This window comes from Atractosteus spatula, unplaced genomic scaffold (assembly GCF_055471065.1).
Source record: "Atractosteus spatula isolate fAtrSpa1 unplaced genomic scaffold, fAtrSpa1.hap1 Scaffold_7, whole genome shotgun sequence".
Lineage (NCBI taxonomy): Eukaryota > Metazoa > Chordata > Actinopteri > Semionotiformes > Lepisosteidae > Atractosteus > Atractosteus spatula.
This window is the reverse complement of record NW_028296901.1, coordinates 351,589-358,906: the sequence shown is the minus strand read 5'-3', so window position 1 is coordinate 358,906 and position 7,318 is coordinate 351,589. Positions and strand designations below refer to the sequence as shown.

Here is a 7,318-nt window from a genome sequence, read left to right as displayed (position 1 = left end):
GCCTTCCAGTTCAGTCTGATGGTCCATCTCACGCTGGGATCCGTCCCAGCCCTCCTGGATTCTCCGGGGTCCGTGGCCATCCCGGAGCGCAGCCTTTCGGCTGCAAGCAGCCTACTCCCCAGCAAAAAAGGAAACTCCCAAGTCCGCAATCCAAAGGCAAATCCAAGCAATCCGGGTTCAGTTCAGCAAGCAGTCCAAAAAACCGTGTCCTTGTTGTAGGTGTCCTCGTTCGTCTCTCCCTCGGCCCCTGATCTTGGCCAAAAGGCCGAGAAGCGATGCCCGACGCCGGCCTTGGGCGGGCGCGCGGGCGTCCGGCTGGCGCGCAGCGGCGCAGGCCGACGCCTCTGGAGCCCGGTCCGCACGCGGCTGCCGGCCGCCCGGACTCCGCTCTCCCCCTCTCTTGCCTGCCTGCTTGCTCGCCTGCCTGCCCGCCAGTCCCGGGCGGGGGCCCTGCTCTTTGATCTCCTGTCAACGGCCCGACAACGACCGCAGCCGCGGGGGGCGCCAGCCGGCCGGCCTCCTTAGCTTAGGCCCCTCCCACCAGCAGCAGCCGTGCCGAGTGAGCTGCAAGCGAAAGCGGACCGTCGGCACCTGCGGGCAGAGGCAAGGGGCAGCGCTCTCTCGGGAGGGACGGGGACACACACACACCTGCCTGCCTGCCGAAAAAAAGAAAGAAAAGGTGTATATACTAAGTTTTTTGGAGGGAAAACGGCCGGCTGTCGAAAGGGGCCCGCCTGCAAGGACGGGGACACACACACACACACACACACACACACACACACACACACACACACACACACACACAAGCCACGCCTGCCTCCCTGGAAAAAGGAGGAAAAAACTAAGTTTTTTGGAGGGAAAACGCACGGGAGCCGAAAAGGGGGCCGGCCTGCTTGCCGAGAGAGTCGAGGCGCGGGAAAGTGCACGGAGGGAGCACGGGAACGGGGAGGGGGAGAGAGAGAGACACAGAGACACACAGATGGACGAGAGACGAGACCGGAGAGGAAGGAGCTCCGGTCCACCTCGCTTGCTTGCTAGCTACGTCTGTCTTTTCACCGCTGAGAGAAGGTAGTGCACCGTTCCCGGAGGCGCTGCAATACCGGGCCGATGCGTGGAGAGGACGGAGCAAGCTCCTGATCCAGCTCCCTGTTCCAAAAATCCGTTTAATATGTGGTCCCCCGATGGGGGACGTATCAGATATTAAACTGATAAGAACAGATTTTTTTTTTTTATGTTTTATTAGAAATCAGTAAAAAACAGTGCTTTCAAAAGTTTACTCTACCCTCCACCTTTACACCCATGTGATCAAGTCCTTCCATCTTTCGCGTGCTGCGGCGAATCCCCATCGGAGGACGTCCCACCGGATCTTCCGTGAGACGTCCCTCTTGACTCTCCTCAAGATGGCCGGCACTGACCTCTCCACGCCGTGTTTGACCAGCTCTGACCTCGCGTCCCACACGTGGAGCTTGGTCAGGCTGATCAGGAGCCACAGGAGAAACGCCGCATTCCATTTTCGGGAACCAGCCACGCCCTTCATCACCGTGTTCAGAGTCAGGAGGGACCCCAGGCCTACCTGTGCGTAGAGGTGCTGGCTGGACTTCCACACCCTCTGCACGAACCCGCACTCCCAAAAGACATGATTTACTGTTTCTTCCCCTGTGCAGCCGTGCCTCGGGCACTGGCTCTTCTTTGACAAGCCATGCGAGCACATGACGGCCCTGACCGCCATTCGACCCCACACGCCGAGCCAGTTCAGGTCCTTTAGTCTGTTATCCAGGCCCTTTGGCTGGGCCTGCTGCCAGATGTCACTGGGCACACCCAGGAGCGCTGGCCTGTCCAGTGCTGTGACCACCTGGTACATCTTCCTATGGCTCAGCGCGATGTCTTTGTCCCGTACCTCTGGATGTGCCCTCAGCCACTGCACTGCGTGTCGGTAGTGCAGTGGGAGCCGCTCGGCCTTCGGGGTCGTGTTGCTCCATGCGGCCAGGTGTCTCATGCTCGCTGCCAGCCAGAGGCTCACGAACCGGCCACACAGGTGGGGCGGGTTTCCGTGCAGGATGACGCACAGGTTGGCAACGAAAACACAGTCCAACTTCACTGGGAAGTTTGGGATCCCTCTGCCTCCTTCCATGGTAGGTCTGCACATGTCTATCCGGCGAATCCGTTCGTATGAGTGGCCCCAAACGAATGCAAAGACTGTTCTTACCAGTTCCTTCCTTTTCCTTTTAGGTAGGGGGTACACTACTGCCAGGTGGAGAAGCAAGGGCAGGATCTCCACCTTCAGCACCAGCGCCTTCCCTATCCATGTCAGGGATCGATGCTGCCAAAGGCCCAGCTTCTGCCTGATCTTCCGGAACCTGGCCTCCCAGTTCAGCCCTGAGGGGTCCAGGGTGTGAAATAGGACCCCCAGGATTTTCACCGGGCCGGCTGTCTCTTTCAGTCCTCCGGTGATCTCCGGTGCATACGACCAGGTTCCAAAAAGCTTCACCAGGCTCTTGGCGCGATTCAGTTGGGCGCCGGTGCCTCTGGAGTAGGCCTCCACGATGTCCAACACTCTCCCCAGACTCCTGTCAGAACTGAGGAAGAGTGTCACGTCATCCGCGTAGGCCGCGGTTTTAGCTTCCTGCCCACCTCCACCTGGCACTTTAATTCCCTCCACTCCGGGATCCTTCCGTAAGGGATCCAGCAGCAGCTCAAGGAAGATGACGTACAGCAGGGGCGAGAGTGGACATCCCTGTCGCACACCACACCTTACCGGAATCCTCCTCCCTACTGCTCCGTTGACTCTTACCCGGGACGTGGCGCCGTTGTAGAGCGCTTCGATCCACCTGACGAAAGCGTCAGGCAGACCCTTCCTCCTTAGGAGTGCCCACAGGGTCTCATGGTGGACCCGGTCGAACGCCTTCGCCTGATCTAGGCTCACCAGCATGAGCGGCAGGCCTCTGTCCTCCACCCAGGCGATGGTGTCCCGGATCAGCTGCAGGTTCCAGCTGATCTTCCGGCCTGCCACGCCACATGTCTGGTCCGCCCCGACCAGCTCCGGCATCACCGTTCTCAGACGGCCGCCCAGCACCCTGGCCAAGATCTTATAGTCCGTGCACAGGAGCTGGATCGGCCTCCAGTTTCCCAGGTCCGCCTTGTCTCCTCCCTTGTAGATCAGGGTCACGACGCCGGTCTTCATAGAGAGGCCCAGTTCATTGCTGTCCAGGGCCTCATTGAAGACCTGCACCAGAAAGGGCTCTAGCTGGTCCCAGAAGGTGCGGTAGAACTCCGCTGGTAGGCCGTCGACTCCGGGGACGGTCCCCTTCTTCAAACCAAACAATGCTGTCTTGATTTCCGCCCCCGTCACAGGCCCGACCAGCGAGGCGGGATCGTCCACCGCCTTCTCGACACCCTCCAGGAGCCTCTCCTTGGTGCTGGCGTCGATCTCCTTCTCCTGAAACAAGGTAGCGTAAAACCCTGTGGCACACTCCAGCATCCCGGGTAAGTCCGTGACTGCAGTCCCATCTTCGCGCCGCAAGCTTTCGAAGCAGCAGCGCTCCTGCTGCCTTCTCACGGCGCTGAAGAATTGGGGAGAGCACTGTTCTTCTCCCTCCTTCCAAACTCCCCGCAGCCTGAAAAGAAAGTTCTTTGCTCTCTGCAGCCACGTGTCTCTAAGCAGGCTCCTGACGATGGCAATCTTCTCGCCGTTGAAGGCGCCCCCCTGATTCAGTTGCTCGTACAGTGCTTCTAGCTCCTCTTGGAGCTGGGCGCACTGGCGTTCCTCCAGACTCCGCCGGATCCAGCAGTATCGCCTGGTGACCGTCGCGAGAGTCTGTTTACACGATTCCCACCAGTGCACCGCCGAGCTAAAGAGCTCTCTTCTCCTCCCCAGGTCTTTCAGCACTGTCCCAATCTTCCTTCGGTATCTCTCCTCTTGTAGAACCTGTTTGTTCAGCTTCCAGTACCCAGCCTGGAAGCGCGGGTCCTCAACACCGAAGGAGATCGTGAGCAGCTGGTGATCCGAGAACCAGGTAGGGGTCACTTGCCTGCTTAATGTTGTCCACTTCACAGTAGAGAGGATGTAGTCGAGGCGTCGAAAACTCCCTCTCCCGTTGTCCCAGGTGTGGTGTGCGACGCTCTGAAACCCGTCTCGAAGGCCGAAGTCCGCGATCAAGGACCTCAACAGATGAACTCCCTGTCCGTGCGGGTCTCCCAGGTCGATGTTGAAGTCGCCGCCGACAATCAGCTCCCTGTTGGTATACAGCACGGGCTCCAGGTCTTTCAAAAAGGAGCCCTGCTGCCTTCTGTCTGCTGGGGCGTACACGTTGACTAACCTTATCTTCACTCCCCTCCAGGTTCCGTCCACCACCAGCAGACGTCCGGGAATCACTGAGCTGACTGTTTGGGCGGCGAACCCTGGCAGGCCGCACAGGATACCCACGCCAGAAGAGTTCACCCCTCCGACGCTCCACCACGAGGGACCCCTCCTCCACTCCCTCTGAAGGGTCCTCACGTCGTCGAGGTCCTTGAGATGGACTTCCTGCAGAAAGGTCACATCCAGCTTCCTTCGAGACAGGTAGGAAAACACTGCCACTCTCTTCTCCTGCTTCCTCAGACCCCTCACGTTAGCTGTTGCAACTGTGAGGGTCATGGCGGGTCTTGAGGGAGACTGTCACTCTCCATTCCCTCCGAGCGGCTGGAATCCGGAGAGCTCGCCGTCCCTGCTGTACTTCCTGAGCTGCCATCCTCCGTGTCCATGAACTGGACTGGGGTATCCGGGGCCTCTTGCTCGGGAGTAAGCGGTGCAGGCAGGCAGGCGACTACAGGGCTGCCTTCGTCTGTCACGTTGCCCGACACTGAAAAGACGGCCATCGGTACCGCCCCTGACCCCTGCCCTGGGGGGAGAGATTCCGAGGTGCTTTCGGCCTCAGAGTCGCTCAAGGCCGACGAGACTCCCTCCTCCTCTTCCATCCCCTCAGAGTCTGCGAGGTCTCCCGGGTCTTCCTCCTGGCCTTCCTCCTCGACCGTCTTCTTCTTCTTTTCCTGCGTCTCTTGCCGGCGTTTTCCTGCCCGCAGCCTCTTCGTCTTCCTCTTCTGCCCCGCGCTCTGCAGGGCCACCATCCCCTCCTCCTCTGCTGGCGCCGGTGCAGGCGCAGTTCTTCCCCCGCCCATCAGGGGGCGCCCCTTCCTCACCACTTCCGCCCAGGTTCCAGCCCCTCCGTCCGCTCCCCGCGATGTTCCCGGTCGTTCGCTGTCCGATCCCCGGGCTGCCTCCCGCTGCTCCATGTCTGAGCCCCACGATGTTCCTGGACGCTCACCCTCCTCTTCTCCCTGGCGCTCCTCCTCCTCCTGTTCCCGTCCCTGTTTCCTTCCTCCCCTCTTTTCTCCCTTACCGGGGGGCCTGCTGCTCGTCGGCCGGCCTTCCCCCTCGCTGGCCTCATCCGCCTGCCTGATCCACTCCTTAACTGCCTCCTCCGTGGCCGCCTTCTCCGTGGCCGTTCTCTCCTTGGCCGTCCTCTCCGTGGCCGCGCCCCTCTTGCTGCACTGCCGGAAAAGGTGGCCTCTGTCCCCGCACAGGGAGCACTCCTTCACCTGGCAGTCTCGGGTGTGGTGTCCCGGGCGGCCGCACTTCCCACACTTCTCCGCCGTACATGCCCCCTCACGGTGCCCGGTGGTCCGACACTTCCTGCAAAAGTCAGGCTGGTCCCAGTAAAACATGTACCCCCTACCTCCTCCGATTGCGAATGTGGCCGGTGGGTGGCTGTATCCATCCTTGGAGTTCTTGTCCCGCCTCAGTTCCACCAGGTACCGACGCTTTCCCGTCCACACAGTGCGTGTGTCGCTGAGCACCAAAGGCCCAGTTCTCACATCCACATACCTGCTCAGGAAGGTAGTCACGTCGGCATCCGTCACAAAGGGGTCAAACATGTGCAAAACCACCCACCTCTTGCTGTCGCACTGCAATCCACCACACTCATACTCCCGGAATCCGCCGCTCTTAATGATGTCGTTGCATTTCCCTACCATTCTTTTGTGGGTGTCCGCACTGATGAAGGTGGTATCGATGAACTTCTGTGGCTGGTTCCCCTGCACGCACTTGATCTCTGCTGCCTTCAGCCCCAAAGCACCAAACAGGACATCATCCTCAAATTGCTCCCTTCCCGGTGGCGCCGTCTCCGGTTTCCAATGGAAGCGGAGGGTCCACTTGATGCTGGGGTCCTTCCCAGCCCTCCTCGCCTCTCCTGGCTCTGCAGCCATGGTTGGGAGCAGCCTTTCGGCCGCCAAACAGCCAAGAGATGCAAAGCCGGGTAGAAAAAGAAAATCAAAGGTTCCGACGTCCAAAAGGCAAAAAACGTAATCCAAAAGCAATCCGGGTCAATCCAAGGCAATCCAAAACGTGTCTCCGCAACGCTGTCCTCTCGGTCTCCTCTCACGGTCTCTCCGCCGCCGCCCTTCTCGTCCCCCAGCCAAGTCTTCAAGCCGCGGGCCTGCCACGTACTTTTCCGATCTTAGCCGAAAGGCCGAGAAGCGATGCCCGACGCCGGCCTTGGGCGGGCGCGCGGGCGTCCGGCTGGCGCGCAGCGGCGCAGGCCGACGCCTCTGGAGCCCGGTCCGCACGCGGCTGCCGGCCGCCCGGACTCCGCTCTCCCCCTCTCTTGCCTGCCTGCTTGCTCGCCTGCCTGCCCGCCAGTCCCGGGCGGGGGCCCTGCTCTTTGATCTCCTGTCAACGGCCCGACAACGACCGCAGCCGCGGGGGGCGCCAGCCGGCCGGCCTCCTTAGCTTAGGCCCCTCCCACCAGCAGCAGCCGTGCCGAGTGAGCTGCAAGCGAAAGCGGACCGTCGGCACCTGCGGGCAGAGGCAAGGGGCAGCGCTCTCTCGGGAGGGACGGGGACACACACACACCTGCCTGCCTGCCGAAAAAAAGAAAGAAAAGGTGTATATACTAAGTTTTTTGGAGGGAAAACGGCCGGCTGTCGAAAGGGGCCCGCCTGCAAGGACGGGGACACACACACACACACACACACACACACACACACACACACACACACACACACACACACACACACACACACAAGCCACGCCTGCCTCCCTGGAAAAAGGAGGAAAAAACTAAGTTTTTTGGAGGGAAAACGCACGGGAGCCGAAAAGGGGGCCGGCCTGCTTGCCGAGAGAGTCGAGGCGCGGGAAAGTGCACGGAGGGAGCACGGGAACGGGGAGGGGGAGAGAGAGAGACACAGAGACACACAGATGGACGAGAGACGAGACCGGAGAGGAAGGAGCTCCGGTCCACCTCGCTTGCTTGCTAGCTACGTCTGTCTTTTCACCGCTGAGAGA

General features: G+C 60.5%; 1 non-coding gene across 1 annotated transcript; it reads right to left on the bottom strand.

Moving 5' to 3' along the window:
• Positions 1–1,066: 1,066 nt before the first annotated feature.
• On the bottom strand, positions 1,067–1,261 carry LOC148805553 (U2 spliceosomal RNA). The gene has a single exon (XR_016090254.1). It is a non-coding gene; the product is annotated as a U2 spliceosomal RNA (small nuclear RNA).
• Positions 1,262–7,318: the final 6,057 nt, after the last annotated feature.